This window comes from Aythya fuligula, chromosome 1, assembly GCF_009819795.1.
Source record: "Aythya fuligula isolate bAytFul2 chromosome 1, bAytFul2.pri, whole genome shotgun sequence".
Lineage (NCBI taxonomy): Eukaryota > Metazoa > Chordata > Aves > Anseriformes > Anatidae > Aythya > Aythya fuligula.
The window spans coordinates 90,839,092-90,863,790 of record NC_045559.1 but is presented as its reverse complement, the minus strand read 5'-3'; positions in this window follow the sequence as shown (position 1 = coordinate 90,863,790).

Here is a 24,699-nt window from a genome sequence, read left to right as displayed (position 1 = left end):
TATTTCCAGAGACTCCCCCACTCTCCCCTCACACATATTTCATTTCCCTGAAGAGGAGAGGCCAAAAAGGGAGGTCTTGGGAAGTGCATTTGCTACAAACCCTTCTACCAGGGTAAGGAAGAGGGTGAGGTCTTCCCAAAGCAACTTCAGAAAGCCTCTGTATCACAGGCACTGGTTCTTAGGGAAGACTTTAACCTCCTTGATCTCTCCTAAAAGGGACAAAACCAATCCAGCAGATTTTTGGAATAGCTTCCAGACAGAGATACACCTGAGTGTGACACAACGCTGTATCTGCTATTCACCAAGAAAAACTTGTTGGTATGTGAGAATCATTGACAGCATTTGCTGTACTGCCCATGAAGCTACTAAGTTCAAGATCCTAAGTGCAGTGAGGAAGAAGATCACCAGAGTGCAGACCCTGGGTTTCAGGTGGGCAGACGTCAGCCTGTTTAGGGAACTGATTGGTGGGATACCACAAAAGGCAGCTCTGAAGGTTAAGACGTTCAGGCCAGCTGGCAGGTCTTTGAGATCAGTGTCCTTCAAGGTAAAGAACAATCCATCCTGATGCTTAGGAAAATGGATGTATCAGGAGACCAGCTTGGCTAAACAGGGCTTAAAGGGGGAATTTAAAACATTACTAGGACAGGTAAGCATTGTCTTAGGAAACACAAATACTGCTTTGAGTTTGCATTTGCAAGGGATGTCAATGACAATAAGAGTTTCTATTGCTACTTTAACAGTACAAGGTTGAAAAAAGATCATTTGGGACCACTGCTGAATGGAGGCAGGTGACTTGGTGACAGACACATATAAGGCTGAGGTTATCACTGGAGGCATACCTCTGGCTTGTAGGACATCACACTGTAGGTCAAATTAGTTTAGTGCATTTTCCAATGTCCAAAAATCCACCAAATTATTTTTTTTTCTCTCAGTCAAGTGTTGCAGCATAAATGAATGGCATACTCTCAAAGCAGGGAAGAGATATTTAATAATACTCACCACCCTGGCAGAAGCAATAGAATCACCCCCCCCCACCCCCCCAACACACACACACACCCCAAAAGGCAATATTAAATGACTGTACCTTTAACACAGCTCATCTGTGGTCAGCGTAGCCATGTAGCCCTGTAATGGAGTATTGCCACTGCTAGTATCAAGGTCTCAAGGCCTTGGGACTGAGGCTGGTCACTCCTGCTCTGCCTGAACTTCCCTTGACCCACCCATAGCTTCGTTTCACTCAGTTCAGCTGTGCCAGCAGTTTCTCCAATTGATCAGGTGTCTATGGCTAATTTGTTTTACTTTTGTTTATTGTTGTGTGGTGCAACCATAGTTTCACAGAGATAGCAGTAAAAGGCAGTTATGCTGTAAAATGAAATATTTATGACTCTAGCACAGTAAAGTAGCACAGAGGAAAAAAGGCCATGTACAATGGAAGTGCAGATCGAGGATGTGGAGTGCAGGAGGGCAGGCAAAGGAAGATAAGAGGTGCAGCCCAGGCTCGGCACCGGAGACCCCACAGCTCTGAACAACTCGGTCACAGTCAGTTAAAATAAAGGAGATCTTGAGCTGGACAAAACTGGTTTTAGCAGTAACAAAGAGAACAAAAAAAATAATACCCAACATAACCTAAAGTGTATAGTAAATTTAGAGGTAACCTGGAAGTGTAGACTAATGACGAGAGAGAAAGATGTAAAAGCTTGCTACCAAACATGTAAAATGTTTCTGGGCCAATCCTAGAGAGGAAGAAGAAACCGTCCACGTACAAAACATATTCCTCCTGGCAAAGGACTCCAGCTGCTAGCTGTTCTTGGTCACCCCCTACATGCATCTCCCCCCCCACCCTCCAAGGATGGCAGAATGAAACCAGTCACCCTGGGATCCAGAGTAGCAGTGGAAGGGCAAGTACAGCAGAAAAAGAAAAAGGGAGAAAATTTAAGTGTGTATATAACAATTAACTGCATTGTGATTCCTTCTGCTGCTGCTGCAATTCCTGGGCAACCTGATCTAGGTGGCCTTGACTGAGCAAGAGATTGGACCAGATGACCTCCAGAGGTCCCTTCCATCCTCAGCCATGCTGTCATTCTGTGGATTAGATCTGAATTTGTAATGATCAGACTCTCAAGATTTTAATTAAATTACCAATAAATTATTGGCTTTACCTGCGTATAGGGTATGCTTTCTCCTTGCTCAAAAGAGGCTTTTAGTGTAAAAATATCTGGGCTGAAATAGGAGAAAATGCCACACAACTGCAAACTCTGGCAGTCTGGATACAAGGTGAAACATGGGAGAAACACACTGAAATAGAAATATTTTTAGGATGGATTTTTAATCTACCATGTCAACACTTTCTGTCACTTAGTCTTTCAATTTGGCACCATCTGTGCATTGCAGTTATTACTTGGGACATCACTGGATTATATTAGTTTGCAATCAGAAATCTATTTGAGAGGAAATCATTGTTTTCAACCCAATTACAGTTTGCCATATTTCTCTGATTTTGCAGCACTTCACTGTGAAAAAACAATGGGATATCTACTGCCTACATTTTGCTGATTATTGAAGATTTTCACATATTGGAAAAGATACATTGATGCAGCTCATTGGTATGCTCTACAGCATCAGTGTGATCACCCAGTCACTTCCCTTAAAGTCGCAGTCATTGCAGCTCCTGCTACTGTGAAGACTCACAAATAGGCTTTACTTTACCCATAAATAGAAAGTCATCTATTTGCAAACCAAATCTTCATGGGAAACTACAGGCTGGGGATACATCTGCTAGGTTGGCATTAACATTTTAGCTCCCAGCCAATTAGGACAGAACAGTAACTTACATTATTCTAAGGCATAAAGTATTGATTCCAAATTACAATTGCTGGTTTCAAACTTAAAATGACACCTCACCTAGCTTTTCACAAAGCGAGATTCATCAGCTTTTACAGTAACAATCCCTCCTGCTACAAGAAAAGTACAGTAGCACTTAACAACAATTGGACATGAATCTATTAAATTACAATGGAATTTTTTTAGCTTCACAAATTATAGCCATATTAATACCAACTGAGTTCTCTGTGAACAATAAATGCCAAAGGATTTTTTTTTTTCAATGATTAGCCACCTTTTGTAAAATGTAGCCATTTAGTACATGCAAATTTCCTGCTTTGCAGATCAAATGTGAATTATAGCACTAGGGGACTGGCTTATATGAATAGGCTTAGATAGTGCTAATTATAAAACCAGCATAGTATAATCACACTTAAATTATGCAACTCCTTTAATGCAACATGGGTGAACCTCGTAAATTTGGCTGGCAATAACAAAATTTTTACGATCTGTCACCACATTCTGATGCAGGGCAAAATACATCATAAAAGAGGAGTTAAAAAAGTCAGAAACTTTTACCTAAGGGTAAAATCTATTCAAGGACATGAGTACCTAAAAGGTTAGGCCCAGTAACATCAATCCCTCAGACACATGGCCACAAAAGCAGGATTCAAAGGCCAAAGTCACGTTTCCCTCCATGATAAAACAGATGAATGAGGTGCCTAAGGAGGGCTGTATGCAGAAGACCCACGTGCTTCATGGGAAAGTTTAGATTTGGTCGGTGGGAACCTTGACAGTGTAAGGCTACTCTCTTCAGCCCTTCTGTCCTTGCAGCACCTCAATTGGGTCTGTGCAAGGGGTTCTTCTCCTAGCTTGGGCTTTAGAGCAGTCCAGCTTTGGCGGTAGGACTCACCTCAAAGTCTGTCAAAGATACAGACAAGACTTCCTCTAAAACACGGAAACAAGAAAAGGTAGCTTTTCCCCGACTCCTGCTACCATTTTCACCTTTGCTTTAGGCACACCAGATTTTTAAATAACTCCTCAACAATTGGGAAATCTGAATTCCCTTTAGCCTACAAGGGTTCCAGCTATAATTGGAATAAAAACAGCTTATCGAGTATTATTCCCACATGCAATGTTCAATACACTTTCTTGGGACTTCAAATCAATGGAAGAGGTTTTCTTCTGTCCTCACAAACTGCATTTTTGTCAGCACACAGACAGTACTTCAAAGGAAGTACAAGCAGGAATCCAAACCCCACTGTCAGCCCCAAGTACAGTGTAGTCTACAGCTTAGCAGTGTTCTTAAAAGCCCTGAGCACCAGAAAGAAACAGAACTCTCCAAAAATGTACTACAGACCAGATGACAAGTCTGGAACATCATTTTCTTAGTTGACGTGATATATTGCACAACAATATAAAAGTGCAGTCCAGGGCTTCATCTCTAATTGTGGCTGTTGACTCCCTCTGCTTCAGGATTACCAGAAACCTCATCACATTAGAGGGCAAAGAAGCCACAGAAAGCAAAGAAAAGCAATTAAGGCACCATAGAAGAGCAAATGTTACAAGGGCTTAATCTCAGCAACATTGCTTCCTTTATTTTACAAATTTATCTTGTTTTTCCTGTAAAAAGGAAAAAATCTACCTTGCAGGATGAGGAATTATTTTTCATTTTTTTCTTGTTATATGTTTTTTGTCCTTATATTTCAGAGTCAATAAAGTAATTCACCCAGGCAGGCAAACTTATTTTGTGAATTATCCATTAAGTATTTACTACATTATTTCTTCTGGTTTTATTTGGCATATTCATAAATCAGCATGCCAATAGAACTCTATCATTCCAGTGTTGTCTTTTTTCTGCTTTTTACCAAAATTAAAACACTATCAATATTTTGACTATCAATACGCACAGTTACAGAAACCAAATGGGATCTGCAAAATTACTGCATGAATAAAGCTAATGCACACAATACACAAACAAAGCAGTCTACATTTTGCCACCCCTAAATCCTGCATATTGTTACAATCAATTTAATGTAACAGAAGGCTACTGGTGCTCAACTGTGTGCAGCATTAATTCCTGTTACATAGGGAAAATTGAGAAATCCATATCATAGGAAGTTATCTTTTTCTTCCCCATGAAGTTCCTTGATTAATGGTTTATTGGAAAACCTTAGAATGTAGAGGTTCAAAACCCACAGAGATCAAACATTTCATATTCCAAAGACCTTGCTTCACATTTAGCAAAACATTTCTTGTTCATTACCAGTTTTGCTCTGCAACAGGACAACAGAGACTTTGTTATACTTTCATCTTGGCTGCCTACAAGATCTCACAGATCTGTGCACCTCTACTTTCTACTTGGAAAAAAAAAAAAAATGCAGTCCATCCTGTTTATTCCTGCAGTGTTTTCCAGACACAATTCAAACCCAGAATACAAAATTTCAAACTATCACAGCAGTAGTCAGTTTTAATTAATTCCCATTCAAAGCTAGGCTTGTTGGGAAAGAGCCAGCGACTGTTTTCTTGCACAAGACGACAAAGAAAGGACAAACAAGATCTGTATGGACAGAGGCATCCAAACAAGAGCCAGAAGCCGGGTGCTATTTCTGTCCTGTCCTGGATTCAGTGCAGCTGTCCTGGTACTTGGGGAGGGGGTGAGACTCGCCAGCCCTTGGCTCGCCTGCTGCTGCGTAAGGCGATGCCAGCCCACCCCGTCCCTGCCGCTGTTCTCCACTTCTCACAGCTCCTGCTTTTGGGCCTTTCATTAAGCAGTAGAGGGGATGAAGAGAAAAGGGAACATTGAACACTACTGCTCCACACAAGAAAGAGGCAGACAGGTGGAAGCAGCCTTTAGTGCTGCCCCACCTTATCTGGTACAACACTGCAGTACTCTCAGTAGGAAGCAAGGGAGATGGTGTAGAAACAGTGGGGACAAACTCAAGAGATGAGCACTTTTAGAGCCCCGGAGAACAACAGGGACAGCTGGAAAGCAGAGGAATCCTATGAAAACATGGAAGAACAGAGGAAAACATCATCTGGAAATGTGGGTCAGGGTAACTTACTGGGAGAACGGGGCAGGAAGAGAAGGAGTCTGTATATTTTGGAAGAGCAATTATTGCATTAGGAATAGATTGGTTTGATTTGCAAGGGTGAGAGGGCAAGGTAATGAATTGATTTGGCAGACAGAATTAATCAATGAGTTAGTGGTACTACTCAGCTTTAAAATGCTTACTCATGCTAGAACAATGATTCAGACTCCCAGGGGAGGGATTCAGTTTTTATGGGTAAATTCTTTCATGATGCCATGCTACATAAATGAATTATTGGGCAGTGAACTATTAAACAATTAAACATTACATGACTTAATTATCTTGATTTCAAGAGCAAATACTGAAATCTTCAACCTGGGCCCCATCTCAGAAGAAAAATCCTAAACTGGAGGCCATCACAGCAGCATAAATAAGAATTTTACTTTTGTTCCCCTCAATTGTCCAGGAAAACCTTTCCTGTGATCTCAAAATTAGGCTTATTATACATGTGGCTCAAATTATGCAGCTTAACCTAAGTAAAATATTGGAAAAGTGATGAGAACAGTACCATTAGAAAAGAGGAAGTCCCACGCAGCCAAAGTATAACAGTAAAAGAAAAACACTTTCTCAGAAAAAAAATGGAGTTTTATGGACATCTCAGTTCCTTGAAATTATGACTTTAAATCCTGTGATATATTTATTGCATCAGTAAAACTAACTAACTAGGGATAGTAAAACCAGCTAAATACATCCTCCTCCTCCCCCCAAAGGCAGTAAGAAAAGTTGAGGTCCAGGTTCAGGGATAGTGATCCACACCAATGGTACAATTTCAGGAATGACCATGCTGGCCTGGTCCTACCCAGCCAGTAATTGGGTCAAGGTGAATGGGGTGAGCTGGCCCTTGTATGAACAAACTTGAAGACTGCCTAAAGGAAAATTAATACTGAAGAGGAATAAATGATTAAACATCACAGCCTTGTAAGAAAGGTACAGCTCAAATACAAGCAACTTTCAATTTCCATATTTCCATACAGCTGTAATAATGAAAGATAAAATTGATCTGAATGCAACTTTGTTGTTATGAAAGAATAGTTTGACTATTAGCTAAAATGCAGTACTGTCACAAAGTAAACACTTTTTCCCCCCTTGAAATCAATGTGATGGAAGGCATTGGCAGTTGAGCACTTCCCTGAAGACAAAGCATTTGGCACATAGTAGAAGAATCCAGAGATTAACACTGGAAATGCCTAAAAAAATAAATATATTAAACAAATTCAAAGTCCCTCTGCTGAGCAATACTACTCAATAATTATAGTAAAGATTCGCCTAGAACTTCCCTAGCAATGTTGCCTACCTATCAAATATTTCTTTATGCCTGGGTCTTCGGTGAGAAAGTACTCACAATAGCCAAAAATCTACGGTAGTCATAGAGACAAGACAGAGCATCAGAAATTGCATTGTTGAACAGATTTTAAAGGGATTTGGAAAGGGACAGGAAGAAAGAGGGGCTGCCTCAGACAAGAAAAATGCACATGTGTGTTTTTGGTGCTGTATGATATGAATTCCTCCCAGCAATCAAATACATATGTATCCTTGTAGGAGAGCAGCCCAAGTATTTCTTCACTACAACCAGAACTCCTAAGTGTCTCTGCAGTCCACAGGTCTCACAAAAAGAAAAAAGGTACAGTCCCTATTTCCACAAAGGTACAAATGAGCCATGGAGACTGGGCTTCTTTCAGTATTTCACCAAGATTTCCATTGTAGTAGCCAGAGAAAGAACTGAATGCAGACTAGGTCACAGAAACAGATGAAAGACAATGATGAAGACAGGAATTATATGGAGGAACAAATGCAGGCAGTTACTCACTTTTTTCTACAAATTTAAACACAATGCAGCTAAAAAACATAGCACTATCTAAATATTGCTTGTCCAAATAAGCAACTTTTACGGTTGTTACAAAGAAGGTGTACAGCAATGAACACAGACAGCAGGAAGGAGAAGATGCCCTACATAATTCCAACAGGACCTTCAACACAATATTCTCTGTATTAACCTGGGATACACTTTATGAGGATGTTAAGCAGAGTGACATGCATGTGCAATTGCAATTCCTACCGTCTCAGCAAAAAGGATATTTAGGCTTGGATCTTACTATGACAGCTTCTGCAAACATAAGTGGAATAGAATTGATTGCTTTGTATCATTTGAGTGAAAGAAGGATGAGTAAGCTATAGCCTGTCCAGTGTTTATGAATCCCACCAGTCAGTGTTTTTGCCTAATGTATCACACAGGTGTAGCGGAGGAAAAACACTCAAGACTGCTCCTAAACTGTGAGACTATTATTCTAGTCCTCCTGAAATTGTAGAGAAACCAGAAGGATTATATTTTTGTTTCATTGATTTTTTGCTAGAAATAAACAAAAAGAATTTCATCAGTATGGGAATTTAAAGTAAATAGAGTTGTGTCTATGGAGAAGTACAATCAAGATTATATTTTCTTTGTTGTTGGTTTCTTTAAAAAGAAAGCAAAAGCTTATAAACAAAACAAAACATCATAAAAACAGTAAACAATCTCCCTTGTATTTTCTTCTGCAGATACTATGTTGATTTTGGCAATGAAATTTGTTAGCGCTTGATAGAAACACAATTTAGCAAAGTAGAGAACAAAAATCAATTTGACAGTTGTGTCCTGAAAATAGATTTTCTCAGTTTCCCTCTTAAACATGGAATTAGCACAACACCCACTTGGGAAAATACTGGGGTCATGAACCACAAATGGCTCCCATGCTGGACCCCCACACCAGCAGCCCTCTAGCTCCTGGTCCCAGCAGGACCAGGCTTCCCGAGCACCTGATGGCAGTTTGGGTACCTCAGGGCAGGATCTGCCAGCCTGAGCCTGCTGCTCAGAGGTCAAGCGCCTGGTCCTAGGGATGAAGGAGACTGATGTTGAGCTGGGGCTCTCAGCATAGAACCCACAGCTGGGAGTTTCAGCACTCCCTTCACGCTACTAGTGGTACAACCTGACTGAAGAATCAGCGTTTTCAGAAGCTGTATCCATACATCTGGGGCTTGCAATTGCAATGCTGTGGAGCAGCCCTTGTGAGTGTCACGGACCAGTATAACTTTGACAGTCTTGCCCTTCACCACTCTAACCTAAAAGCTTGCTAAGAGAAGGAAACTGCCTGAAAGCTGCATCCTTGCCCTCTTGAATGTTCAGGTCATGAAAGTTCTGCTCAAACTCTCGTGCTTGGATTTTCAAACAAATTTAACAAATAGGAGTTTACAAGTTTTTATGGATCAATGCCCAAAGACAAACTAGGTTGTGCAAGCATCTTTCCTCCAAACAGAAGCATTCAGGTTGCATATAGAGGGATGGAAGGTATTTGTGTGTTTTCAAAATGCTTTTGTGTACCAGATTCAGCTGTTTTAGTCAGTTAAACAAGTGTGCAAATGTTAAATCTCTAAATCAGGCCATGTTTTCTCTCCTTCTCAATAAAAATGGAAAAAAAAATGTTACTCAAGTAAACAAACATCACAAAACATGTCATAAAATGACACAACCGCATTAGTTAACCCTTGTCTCTTTTAAAGAAAACTAACACCTAGTGTTTCCTTCTATGCAGTGCATATCAGCAACCAGGTGAAAGACCCAGGACATACCAGACAGGATGAGAAGAATGCTAGCATATATTCAATCAGCAGATAGGATTAGCCAGCAACACACAAATGGCTCCTGCTATTAGAGTTAAATCTCAAAACAAATAAATAAATAAATAAAAATAAAAAACACACATTTATTGCTAGTCCATCCTGAAGAAGGGAAGCAGTCCTGTATCCGACTGCAGTTTTCCAAGGGCTATTCTTTCGTGTGACTTTCAAACAGCCGCTTCCCAACATGCGGAATGTTACCAAGGAAACCGGGGGTGATGGTAAATCACAGAATCTTTTATTTGTCCCAGCCACAAGCAGCAACTAAAACCATTCAAGCAATATCTCTATATTCACCTCTAGGTCCAGCCTTTCTCCTTGCTTTGGTAAAGAGCTTCAGGAGTACTTTTTATTTTTGTCCCTGTTTCTTTCTAGAGGACCATAATCCATGAACATACCTCTTCAGACTACAGGAACTGGACTGGGCACTGTGCAATAGTGGTAGCCAGGATTACATGAAATCCACTGTGAGATGCTTCAAAGGCTCTGGTTCATCCATACCTGCCAGCCTTAACCAGGTACAAATAAATTTCAAATCCTGTTAACATTGCAGGATTAGTGTGACACCTGATACTGCCAGATCATAGTCTGTCCTAGCATAACAATCTCACTGAATGTTGCAGTAGTTCAAATCCCTCCAGTGGGATCTTACTCACACTGAACAAGATTGACAGATCTTTGGCTAAATTATACTAATCCATGTCACCAGCAGGGATGAGGATTCTTGTTTTGATTCTCTAGTCAGCTTTAGGTTTGGTTTGAATCTGCTGGGTTTGTCATTAAAATACAAATATGCATTTGAAAATCAACAGGCTTTTAAGCAATAAAGGCAGAAAGCATAAAATGACATTTTTCTTGAAAGACAGGTGAGATCCAGCTTTCAAGGCTCAACTAAGTCACAGTTATAGAAACAGCACAACAAAATTTGGTGGGAAAAAAATAATTTGATATGGAGATAAATGCCTGAGGCTATAGTAATGAAATGCCCTTACTAACAAACATTTCTGTCCTTCTGAATTTTGTAAGAGCTTGCACGGTAGTAGGGGGAAGAAAAAAAACAAACAAACAAACAAAAAAAAAACCTGTGGTTTATTATTGATACTCTTCCTGCCTGCATTCATTAAAACTGTTAATTCCAAAAGAACATACTCCAAACTCTCTAAAGTCTGAGATCTCTGTAAAAGTGACAACAGCCTACATCCAGTTCTCTGGCAGTGCTTGTGCATTCTCGTGTGGATCATTCAATATTGTGTTTGAATAACTGATCCTTGCCAAGGCCTCTGCAAAAATGTGTCAGAAGAAATTTGTGCCAGTAGGACTTGCAATGTCCAGGCAGATATAACTTGTTCCAATCTGACTGTGTTTCCAGTCTGAGAGCTGAGGATGTAAGTGGACAGGTCTGCTTGAAGGTGCTGTGCACCAGCATGGATGGAATTTCCCCTGCAAGGGTCTACTCCCAGACTGAATGTAAGCATGCAAATTTCAAAAGCTGTAGAAGCCTTATTAGGAGGGTCCCTGTATGCTGCTTCGAGCAAAGCTTGTAAAATACTTCTCCTTCTTTACAGCTTCTGAAAGATGAAGGGATAAGAAGTGTGTAAAAGCAAGACACATTTCAGTTTTAAAGGATAGATAGTCTAATTTACAGTTTTAAAATCTCCGAAGACTTCATAGCAATATTTCTCTGAAGGGAATCTATTAAAAAAAAAAAAAAAGTGAAATTTGAGATTAAATTGGAAAAAGAGCTTTTCACATCGATGAACTAAAGCTGATTTGTTGAATTTGTATCACTTGAAAAATCACTCTTCCTGATATGTCTTAAAAGAGAAGGCAAATGAGAGATAAAACCCAGCTTCTATAAACCCTATTAGAAGATAAAACTATGCAAATTTACTCCTTTCCATCTCTAAATCAAGTACCACGGCAACATTTTTCTTGGTGTCACAAGGTGGTGCTCTTCCTTTCGAGTAATCTGTTTCACCTTACTAGCAATCTCATTTAATTTTGAGAGAAAAGCACATTTTGAGACTTACACACATACACAGTCATTTTACTGGTAATGAGAAACACCTCAGCTGTAATGCTTCTCGTAACAAAGATGTACAAAAGCTGAGATTCTTTGCAGGTAACATGCATGATAGCTTTTAAATATGACAACCCGGACATGTTAACGCATGAACTGTACCTAGTTCTTTTATAGTCTTCAGAAACCAGGATTATCTGAGAGTTTAAAACTTATAGATCTATGGACCTTTTGCAGCAGGTTCAACTTACCTAAAACTTCCAACTTTTTACAAGTAATGTCCTAATGATTTAAGTTCCAAACTTATCCATGCAATCAATAATGCAATCCCTGTGTTGTTTATTTCATACTAAATCTATTTTATTCTATGCTTCCTCACTTGTTCCACTTTTGATACACCAAAGATTTCTGTATCGAACATGCATAATTGCATTGAAGATATCAAGGAAGAGTTAGAGGGTTTGACAACGAGGCATATAAAGAGTTGTGGCTTTTGGTACACACTGTGGTATTTGGAACTTGGAGGTATTAATTTTGCCCAGTTAATCCTGTAAAAAATGACTAGCAGCACAGAAGTTGTCTGTCTCCATCTCCTGATTCATCAGTCCCTTGAGATCAGTGGGATAGATTACTTCTTCAGAACATCTCCTTCCCAGCTGTCAATAATCTCATAAAGGTGATACTGTATCACAATTCACAGCCTGCTGCTGTCTTCAGATCCATAATCCTGGAGAAAGTTCAACAGCAACAGAAGCACAAAATGCCTGAGGCACTAATCATAGGGTCATTCAGGTTGGACCTCACCACGCAAAATGTGAGCATCTAGCCAAGAGATGAAGGGTCACTTGAACCTCTGAGCTAGAGCTGTAATTCCAAATAAAGCCATGTTAAAACACTACAGAGAAAGATGATGCTTGCCTTATATCTGTAACTTATGAAAAAGGGCTAAGACATTTAAAATTCATGTGGCATTAATACATTAAGTGATGAGACAACAAAAAAAGGTAGACTAGGCCAACACAACAAGTTGCTAACACCAACAAAGCATTGCCAAAAGACAGGGACATGGCAGAAAAACAGGGGATTGCAGGTACAAGATAAAGGAAGAGATGGCACGTGCTGAAGACCATATACAGTGGGGAGGAAGAGAAGTGGTTTTAAGCAAGGACCGATAAATTGAAGTATTTGCCTGCCTACAATTGTATTGTTCACCTCTCATTAAATGCTCTAAGCACTCCAAACATTCCTATATATTAGAAAAGCATGAAAGCAACCTTCTCTCTAACCTGATACTGAGTTAAATCAAAGTCCAGTTTCTGAGGTATCTCAAAAGTGATTAGGGCTGTTAAAACTCCCAAGTCCTCAGAGATGACAAATTCACAAATATTTCATTTCTCAGAAAATCCTCAGCTTATTTATTTATTGCCTCTAGGACATGGCATATGCCATGTTACTTATTTCCACCCCTCATGTGTTGATTCCTCCCATAACACTGTTTTTTCCCAGCTAACAAGGAGCATTAACCATACAGATCACCACCCCAGAATTTCTAGATGCCTTCATGTTTGCCACTGACATTTGTGATGCTGTTACATGTCAATGACACACACACCTCTAGCACCTCTAAAAAGGAAAGCAGAGAACAGAGTGAAATGAATGGAAGGTAACAATAAAATAAATACTAGAGAACTGTAGACGCAGTGATTGTGTTGGGAAAGTTCACATTTAATTTCTTAAAACCCTTCTGCTTTTTCTTATAGAGGGGAGCTGCTGGGGAATTCCCAGTGCATTGCACCAGAGCTCTGCAGCAGCCAGGAGCATTGCTGCAGAGTACGAGTTTGCCTCGCTGTTGTGGTGCCTTGAGACCTGCTCTTTAGCAAGGCAACATCAATGGGAATGTTGGCTGCCCACTGCAGCTTTTACCATCTGGGGTAACAACACCATTATCCTGAACAGTCCACCTCACAGACCTCATGTTCAGTTAGAAACAAATTTTTGTCCCGTGGAAAGCTCTTTTTCAGCAGAACTGATCTACTACCACACATGAGGCATGTCTGCAGAATTTAGGAGGGTCCTGCATGGGTATGAGAGTGCTCCCCTCCCATGTGAAACACCAGTGTCTCTTTACAGCTGTACCACCTTGAGAAAACCTACCTGTGGGTCACTAAACCGCAGATTGGACTAGGCCAATTTCATATCTACAAGGATGACAAGGACCACAAAATGCATTTTTCTCTGGTCATAACTGGCATAAGAAGAGTTTCCAGTAGTGATCCAGAGAGACATGAACCCCAAGAAGTGGATGTTTCTCTGCAAGTCCACCTGTCTCTAGAAAAGCAACATTTTAGGCTTAAAAATTAATAAAATAAAGGAAGTTTCTCTACAAACCTCTCTCTTCGTCAAAGTTTTAAAACTAAACTCCTATGATACCTCACTATATTAAAGTTTCAAAGCCCCTGGGAAATCCAGGCCCTTGATTTGGCACCTCTGAAAATCATAGACAAAGGTGAAATACAATAGCATCCACCACTCCCAGGGATAGGTTCCTCAGTTCTGCTTCCTTGTGTTCAGTCTGCCTCTGCTGGCTTTGATGAACAGCACGTATCTGGGGGCTGGCAAGACCAAAAAGGGCATTTTGAAAGAGCGAATGCATGGAGGTTTTTGTTGAAGTTTGGGATCTTTCACCCTTCAATGCAAACAAAGAAGCAACAGGGATATTGACACAGCTGCCTGAGCAAAGGACAGGAGCCACCGCTGCCAATATAGTTTCCCCTCCGGAGGCAGGTAGAGGAAGAACTGCGATGGACATAATTAGTTTTGCAGTGGAAAACAAATCAATTGAAAAAGCAAGTTTTCAATCCTCTGTCTAACACAATAACAGGAAGCATAACATTGATTTTGGTTTGAGGTGGATTGGTCTCTGCCACGTGGTGTGTGTGGGGCTTGCTTTGTTTTATTTATTTTTTCCTGGCCAGAAGGTGACAGCTTCAAAGGACTTAAGGCTGTTTACTAAGCAATTCCTCCATACCTGATGAAGGTACATCTACAAATAGCTAGAGTTGTATTTAACCATCAAAATCCTAGAGACAGTTGCCCCCAGTTCATAAAGAAACTTAATGAGGATCCCACATTCCTTGTGGGGTATGACATGACAGCCATAGCACAAGAGTCAAAACTTACTAAACAATCTGTCTAACAAGAAGGCAGCTAACCCCTGCAAAATCTCTGTCCTTTCAAGCAGCTGGGACACTCAATCTTTTTAATAAACTTGGTCAACCTAATGTTATTTCTGGTGTATCCCCAGAAGGCTGTCAAATGCAGACTTTCTGGCCAGACAGGAAAGGGATCACGGACTTGACTCAGAGGGTGGTGAGGCACTGAAACAGGTTGTTCAGAAAGCTTGTAGATGCCCCATCCCTGGAGGTGTTCAAAATCAGGTTAGATGAGGCCCTGGGCAGCCTGATCTAGTGGGTAGTGTCCCTAACTATGGCAGGGGGTTGAAACTAGATGATCTCTGAGGTCCTTCCAAGCCAAGCCATTGTGTAATTTTATTCCATGACTATGGAGGTTCTTAATCCTAGGCACTTGCTTCACAATGACTCGGCTCACTTCTCTTAGAGCTGTTCTGGATGGAGATTCTTAATTGAAATAAAGCCTGGAGGAGCACACAGTACCAGCCTTCCTGAAAGTTTCTCTCAGCACCAATGCAATGACTGTCATATGCTGCCAGACTACATCACCTCTTCTCTTACCCTCTTCTCCCTGCCTCACTCTTCTACATCTGCCTTCCTCCCATGGCAAGGACAGGCACATTCACCTGCATCTGATACCTTTTTCTTCCTATAAGTCTGTATCAACATTTTGGAAGATTTAATCAGAAGAGGAAGCATAAAGCAAGGAGAGATCAATAATTGATTACACAGTTTCTTCCTCTGAGTGATTCACATCTACCTTAGCAGTTTAGTGATTTCTGCTCAGGCTCTGTGGATCTTCAGCCTAAAGAAACTTCTGCTAGCCAAGAGGACAGACAGCAGATAAGTTGGGAACTTACTGTGGTGCATGTGTAGAAACAGTGATCATATTCATTTTTTCACTTTTAATTAAACAACATAAAGGAACAAACATCAGAGGTAACCACAAATAGAGTGTAATTACACATCTAATAAGCAAATTAGCTGTTTCAGGAAAATAAATATCCTTAAAATGAACATAGAGTTTTGTCTACATTGTGTAGACATGTGTATGTTGTAGAATAAATAATTACCTGTCATTATTAAAAGAACATTTGAAGGATCTGATGAGACTGATCATTTCCATAGAGCACCAGAATATAAGAATATCAAGAAACACTCACAGAAACACCATAGCATTAAATCATCAGCAACAACATTAACAACAGCAACAAGCCGCCATAAAGGGTGAATCTATGGGCAGAACAAAAAATAAATAATAAGAAAACTAAAGCTCTCCAATCTGAAAGCATGCCTGGATGTAGTCTGATACTGAACGCACACTATGAACTGTTGTGAGGCACAACAGACATCCTTTCAGGTTGGTGAGCCTCAATTCAGTAGGCAACAAGTAGGAAATCTTCCCGATGCTGCTCTTCCATTCTTCAAGGACATTGCTCAAGGGCAACATCCCACCATTGAAACAAATGCAGAAAATTAGAGCGGAAATAATAATCTTTTCTAAACATGTGATCTCCTACAATGTTACCAGTTGGGATCTTCACCACTTCCTGAAGTGACATACTTTTTCCCAAAGTCGGTTTGTCCTTTTAACACTTGGATAAATCCCACATGTTGCCACCACCCTATGCCCATCCTGACTTTATTCCCTGGCTTTTTCACAGCTCAGATTTCTTGCTCTGCACAGCACTGCTGAACAGAAACCAGCCAGCTGTAGCTTCCTGCAGGATTCCACCGCTTGATAATGAAAAGACAGACAAGTTCAGTCTCCCTTCTTGTCACAGGACTACTTAAGAACAGGCACTTATTTATAGCATGCATTTTCTCAAGTGGCATAGCAAAGCTTTCATTCCCATACTTCTAATTGAGTTTATCAAAGGCTAGGCACTTCCTAATATATAAAGCAGACGTAAGTCATAAATCACAATATATGAACTGGATTTGACTGTCTATGTATTTGTATGTGTACTGCAATAACGAACACAGCGCTAAGAATACACTTTTCTGTTTCTTTTTTTCTGTTAGAGATCCGCACACTTCCAGGAAATACACCTATGCAAATAGACCTATGAAAGACCATCCTAGGCGCAGTATACCCCAAGAGCAGCTCCTATTGACTTCTCATTGGAATTATGCTCACAGCAGCTCTTTTATTATTTTTTTTTTTTTCTTTTTTCTCACTCTATCACTTTCTGCTGATTCTCTCATAGGATGCATCAAGAGTGTTAGACAGACTCTGCAGGAACAAAGGTTCTCAGTGACCTAGGTCTTGAAACTTAAAAGTAACATCTGGAGCATGGCTTGTATTAAATCTCATCTAGACACAAGATGTTAACGCTTAAGAAAGAAATCCAGAATACCTGCCCTATGGGAAATACCAGCACCTATTTTTTTCCTGCATCAGTGCAATTTCAGTATGTTTCACATAAACATAATCTACTATTTCCTAGTATGTTCACAAACAAGAAACTAAACTAATAAATATGTTACTTTTAGACTTCTGATGAAAACAACCAAGCACATCAACATTCTTCATGAAAATATGTAGTCTAGCTATTTTAACTAGACTTAAATCCTTTGTCTAATGTTCAACATTAGCATGCATTTTTCCACAGTGACACATATCTTCCTGGGATTTGTAATTCCTAAGTATTGTAGTCCCCAGTATGCCATGTAACCTAGACCCCTCTGACAGACCCTTCCTACCACAACGGATTTGCACTTACTCAGTTGTAATGAAGAATAGTAATGCTCACTCAGGAAATCTGTGGTGCACTGTGGAAAAGTAGCATGGAGCCTGAAAAACTCCCAAAAGTATTTGCAGGTAGTTCAGCCTAATGCTAAACAGTGTCACCCTAATTCCACTTTAAACATCTTGGTGGAAAACAAAATAAAAAAATACTTAACTAGGTCTGATACCAAAATACATATTCATTTCAGTTATCTGATGAAAAATCTGTTGATTTCCAAGGCTTACTATGCAAATAATGGTAACTCCACCTGCATGCTCCTGTCATGACTGTCTCAACATTTTCCTCACAGTGAGGCTCAGTGTGTAGAAACCTTTCCCCAAAATCATTTCAAATCCCGTTGCTCTTTCTTCCTCCAAGACCAACTTTCCTTTTATAATATACTCATGAAAATTTTGCTTGGAAAGCACTTACATGCAGTGGATGCACATTTATCTATCATTAACAATGAACATTGTAATAACTAGCAGCCTATTTTGACCAGATCACTCTTTTTCAGGCAACCTTGCAGAGCAGTTGTCCTACACAAAGCATCAGCTCACAAAAAGAGGCAGCCAGCTTTTCTCTACACTTGCAAAGCATGTTGTGCAGACACTCCTGCAGTGGAAACAGCACTAAAAATAAGTAGCTGAAAATCACAGTGGCTCCATAGATTAACACTGTTAATCAGAAACTACACTGTAAAATAAAGTAGGGGAATGGGTCGCAGGTTCCTCTTCCCCTCACAACTAAATGTTGATAATGGAGTTTCCTCAATACATAGTTATTCCTTTTTAAATTTGCCTCCAACAATTTTATGGAAATATGGATCAAGTTTGAGAGAGCTTTTAGCATCCCATTAAAAATTAAACACTTCTTTTATTGATTAGACAATTTGCAATGTGGTTAACTTTACAGTTTGGGGGGGGGGGGTAGTTTTATTTTTGTTTAAAGGACAACCTTATACGAATGCATTATTTTTTGTTGGGTCAAGAGAGAACTTTGATAAAGCATGCCACAATCTGATGGGGTTTACTTCCTATAGCACCACATTTTACAATGTCTTTAGAACTTTTAGAAAAATAATGCAGGTTCTTCAGACACTCCATTCCAGTGACTTTAATAGAAGCAAGCACCCTCAAAGAATGTAAGGCCCAATGCATTTAGCCTCAGGAATAGGGATCTACAGAAAGTCATCTGAAGGAAAAGCAGGAAATAAACAATATGGCCATTTCAAGTTAATGATATTTCTGTTTCTCTTACATCCCTAACATCTTTCATCCTTTCATAGAGCAGTAGGAACTGCGCTGAGCTCAGAACAAAGGCAGCTTTAAGTAGGCATATATTTGCTGAAAGAAACAAAGAAGGGCTGTAACTTTCCCCATGCAGAGAATTCCTCTGAAGCATGCATTGTATGAGTGCACACCTTAAGCATGCAGCTCCTTTCTGGCTGCATGGTCCTCCCATCCAACACTGAAGGTCACACAAATAATCTCCCTTTCCCAGGATCTCAGCTCAATAAACAATGTCCAGATCCCAACACCAGCTGAAAAGAAGCACTCCCTGGTGACCCCTGTCCTAAAATGCTAATAGTAATAAATACAACATAGTCTGAAGAACGCTACCCTCCTCTTAAAAATAGGCCTTAAAAAAGACTGAATTACTACATGAATGACTCTAAAACAGAACATTGCTGGGTCGTTTAGAATATTTATCTGAAACAGAAATGCAGTAAATTATGGGTATTAGGCCACCTGAATGCCAGTAAGAATAGATAAGCAAGATCGGGTTAATTTCTTTCAGACCCTTTATCGAACTTTTAATAATTAACATGACCATAAAATTTGCAGTGCTAAATAGCTGAAGTGTTTTAATTTTTGAAATTTGTATTAAAGGAGAGTAAACAGAAATGATTGAAGTATGATCAAAAGTTAGGGGAAGTTGGAATAGTGAGGGTCAGTCTGCCTAAAACTTGGGAACAAAGAATAAATCTTATTTTACAACATGAAATAATTTTTTGGCTTTAGGCACTCTGGTGATTCAACTTAAGAAATCATGCAGTTTACCAGCTGTCTTTTCTCAGAGGTTATCTACACAATTTTCCTGTAGGCAGCACCCGGACTTGCAGGATTTCAAGACAACATTAGGTTTACTGTAGGTAAAGCAAGTTACTGCTCATTTTGTCCCAGTTCTCCCTCTTTTCCTGCTGCACATTGTGCCACTACACAATCTGCTAGGCAGGTACCAGCCATTTTCACAATGTAGTTTAGTTATGAATTACAAGAAAGCTGAAAAACATGAGGGAATAGAGAGCACATATGTGCGATTAGTAAACCTCAGCAGGACAGCTCTGATCATTTGTGTCCTGAAACGCTCGATGGTGCCTGAAGAGTGAGGATGTTAGTTATGGTTCTTTCTCCAGATATGAATTTTACTGGAAGATGATTATATTAATCAACATGCTTTGATCATTAATTAGAACCTTTATGATTTATTTTGTGAATGCATATGTACATGTATCAAAGTGTATATTCAGTTTCAACATGAAATTCTCATATATATGTTTTATATACATATATGTGTGTGTGTATTTATTTAGAACTTCTTCAAGGTGTTACTGTCCTGCATGTATGGAGAAGTTGTGTTAGAAAAACACCTGTAATGCTGCAGGGATTATGTGACTTCATTAGTTCCTGTAACATTTCCACCTTCTGGTTGGACTCTATTGCAGCAGAATGAGAAAGCAAATGGCTTTCAAAATAAACCCCTGTCCATTTATCATGATAGGTAACCTCCTGCAACTTCCTGGCCTGCTATGTTCATCTCCTTTTCTCTATAAAGACTGACACCAGAGGTCTTAGTGGATGGCTCTGTCCTCCAAAACCAGCTCCACACTACCTAACTACATGGGCAGCTCTCTAAATGCAAATTAACCAGAAGACTGAGAGATAATAAGCACCAATCTCCCTTTCCATCTCACCCATAGTCCTAGCAAAGTCATCCACTGGGCCCTGGTCAGCTTGTTCAGGGACACCACCATCACTGAGAAAATCCATCACTGGTGATATTTCATTTCTGTTTGCAAGTCCCTGATTCTCAGGTCGGTAGCACCTGTGACATTTCCTTCATTCATTGCATGCCTGGTGAGAGCAGTGAGCACTGCAGCACAAAGCTGCATTCACCAGCCATGCAGGAGGGAAGTGAAGGCAGAATGGAGAACACACTTTCCTCCAAAAGTTAAGTTTTATTCCCTGGTATCTGGGCAGAGGAGGAATAGTCAGAAAGTCTAGTGTAAAACTACAGGTTGTTACTGCATATGCATTGGGAAAAGATTTGAACATCAAGGGGGACGAATGAATGTATAAGTGTCCCTTCAGGAGACCACTCTAATACCTATCTAGTTGTAGAAGGAGAGGAAGAAGAAGCATTTCACACCACAACAGCTTTTTTGGTTCACAGCATGCTCCTTATATCAAACATCCCTATTCTCTGTGGAGCTCTAACTTGCCTTGTAACTGACAGTCCTTTCACACTGCTGCGGCTGCTGCACTACAAGGTGCTTTCTCAGGGGACCCTGAAACTGCAGGGAGGTGACCACACCGCTCGTTATCAGTTACTTATACTGTAGAATTAATGCACTACTGTAGGAAAAAGAGTGTCACAACCACCAAAGACCCCTGGTTAAAATTGCTTGAAAACATTGATAGTGCTGATTTAGGACGAAGCATAAGAAGCACGGAAGGCGGAAAAAAGACTGGAAATGCAATTACCTGTCTGTGGGCATCAGTCAGTATAGCCTACTGCTTGAATCATGCCATGGAAGATTTTACTCTAGTATAGCAGACATGTAAAAAGCTATGACATCTTTTATTTCCTTTTAACACACACACACACACACGAACACAACAACAACAACAAAAAAAAAACACCTGTAACAAACTTGCAATGGATTATACAACAGTGACATTGAAACTCCAGAAGTGAAACTGTTTGCAACAACAGCAGTTGTAATTAATAGGGCTGTGCAGATCTTGGCAAATGAGGAAGAAAGAAATCTCTTGAAGAATGATAATAGTATCCATCACAGTGAAAGTGTGGCTGTGGGCCCATACACAGGCTGCAGGGTTGTGGCCAAGCTAACCCATTACAACAGACCCAGCCCTCTTTGCAGGATCTGCCAGTTTAGGGACGAAACACTTGTCCATACCAAGTTGTTAGGATGTAGGAAGGTGTGTATCAATTGTCAGCATACTAACACAAGGACATTTAATATTAGGCACTTTTCTTTCTTTAATATATATACATGTCAAAGATCCTTGACAGAGTGTTATCCAATTCCAGCCAGGCTAAGACAACTGCTGAAATAAATTTACTCGCAAGAGTAACACAAAAAAGAATAGCTTGAAATTATGGCCACAAAGAAATTTGCAGCCCTCCTAAACACAGCACAGGCCCACAGACAACCAAGACAACTCACAGCTGTGCTGCCCGGTGACCAAGTGACTACAGCTCACTTAGAGACACCCATACAAAAGCATGACAAGACTTGATCCAAACGCCTATCAGAAACACTCCTACACAAGCACTTCATCATTTGCCTGCAAAATTACTGGGCACTGCCTGTTCAGCTGCAGAAATCCTTAGAGGGTAATGGAGACAGGTCTCCATTCTCTTATCTCCCAGACAAGAGCAAGCCAGCACCATGCATTTCTCCTTCACGCAGGTCCATAGAAACCATTTGGTCTTTCAAACACACTTCTCCTTAGATTGGTGACATGAAAATGCAGTCAAAGATTGCACGTCCACTGCCCCCCCTCTCCTCTCCACCCGAATGTAGCTCCAAGAAGTCAGGGCAGCAGTGCATGAGCCTCTCAGAAATACTCACTGTACAGCAGATCCTAACCAGCCTGAGTGCTGAAATAGTACTGACACCTTGGTTTGTGTGTTAGCTCTGCCCTTCCTCCTTCTTCTGCAATAAATTTCTCGTCTCCGCTGTACTTCGGAAAGTCATGAAAAATATACCCTTTTGTGTCACCTCCTCTGAACTATACTGCTATGGTAAATTGCATTTATGGATATTCACCCTATTTCAAGAATTTTCATCTACAAAGCATAATGTTGACATTTCTTTTCTTTTTTTTTTCTTTTTTTTTTTCTTTTTTTTTGTTATGGGGCAAGAGGAAAAAATAAAAGCAAACAAAGTATCCCTGTTGCTGTTTATTTTCTCCTAATTATTTCCAAAATGAAATTATCTTCCTGGATGCTATCTAATTTATCATTTCTCTCCTTATTCCAGGTTACCATCAACAATTGCCTAGCTACTGCATGTTTCAACACAAGGACAGAAAGAAAATGCTGTTGTGATTAAATCAGAAATAAATAATTGAAAAGGAACAGTTGATAAGCAGATACAGGATTATTTTTTTTTTTTTTTTATCCTTCTCTTGTTTTAAAACTTCTCAGGCTTTCTGCCAGCCTATTAGTACTTGAGGGCGGGGCAAAGAAGATGAAGGAGCTGAAATAGATGAGCTATGCTGAAGATTACTGCTTAGTGGTAGTAGTTGGGAGACAACTGAGAATCATTTCCATTACTGAAAAGATGAGTAATGCCACAAGGCTCAATCCAGAAAACAAATAAAAATAATAAAGAAAATAAATAAATAAAACACTCTAAAAGGACAGCTTCATTATGAAGACAGTGCTGTTCTTTTCTTCACAGATTGGAAAGGACAAAATGTCATAATCTTCTGTTTGATACAGTCTTTTTTTTTTTTTTTATCTTTCAATAAACACCTTTCGTTTTTAAAAATTATCATTATGTACAGAATTCAGGAACACTAATCATTAGATAAAAAATAAGGAAGAAAAAAGATAATGGAATGAAATAAGCTGCAAGGAGATTCATTTGGGGAATTAATTTACAATGCCAAAAATATAATTGCCAACTGATTAACACATTTTTTTCTCCCTCTTATGGGCATTTATTTTTAATTTATTAATTTCAATGCTCATTATACCTTGATTACACTCTCTTTTGGGAGGAAATAAGATTTGAAGTGGTTTCTATTTTTTTTCCTGTTTTATTGTTTCCATACAGTAATTGTATGTCATGTACTTGAATCCGTGCTTTCTCTCACTTGAGGTTCTATTTTGAGTTGACTGTATTTGGGGGGAACAAATGTGTTTAAGGGCACTTGGCTGCAAATCAATCACTGAATGATAAGAGCTAATTTAAAGCGGTAGTAGCATCTGCTTTAGGCAGCAGAGTGTCCTTGTGGCACTGCCAATGTACTGTGCTGAATGAGGCAAGAACAAATACAAAGGTTACCCATGAAATGTCTTAAAATTGTAGGTAGATTTCTGCAAAATAAAGGTAATTTTCCTGCTCTGTAGAAATACCGCCCTGTCCTAGGTCAGTTCCATCTCTTCTATCTACCAGCATTTCTGCAAAGGCCATTATCACCACTGCCATGAAGCAACTGAAGGAAACACAAGACCTACTAGGCGAGACAATCTAGTTTATTGGTTTCATTATTTTAAGCGAGTGGCCTATGGTTTTGTTTATATCCCAATCATCTGGAAACAATCTGGCACCTTACTGAGTATTGCAAGACAATAAGTAGAAGGGTGGACAAGCCTCTTTTGGAGGGCAGAGATGTACAAAATTCCAGGCTCTTAAAAAGTTACTATCAGCTGCAAAAGTGTCTGTATGCAGTTCTGTCAACTGTAATAAAATCAAGGTAATTTGAGCTACCTTAACCAGAAACAAGAGTAAGAGCTCCTTTTTATATATATATATGTTATTTTATATATTATACTATTTTATTATTTTATTTATCTATGCCATAGTTCAACATCTTCACACATTCAGGCATATCTCTATCACGTGTACTATGCTCTGCTGATGTGTGGTGACATGTTGAAACACCATGACTTATTTGAAGATCAAATTTATTTGTAGACATTTTCTGGCATGCTGTGGGGAAAGCCTTCATTTTCTCTCCAACTTCTTAGTGTGGCTCTATTACAAAAGAGGACAGAGATCATGATCATCTTTTTACCCCCACATGCAGGTCACAAAAATGCATGTTTCCTTTCCTCACACTAGCCCACAGAATAGCGATTCCCTGTGTGCAGTAACAAGAACTACTAATAGGCAAACCTTACAGATCAGTTCCACAAAGAACAGTAGCCTTGAA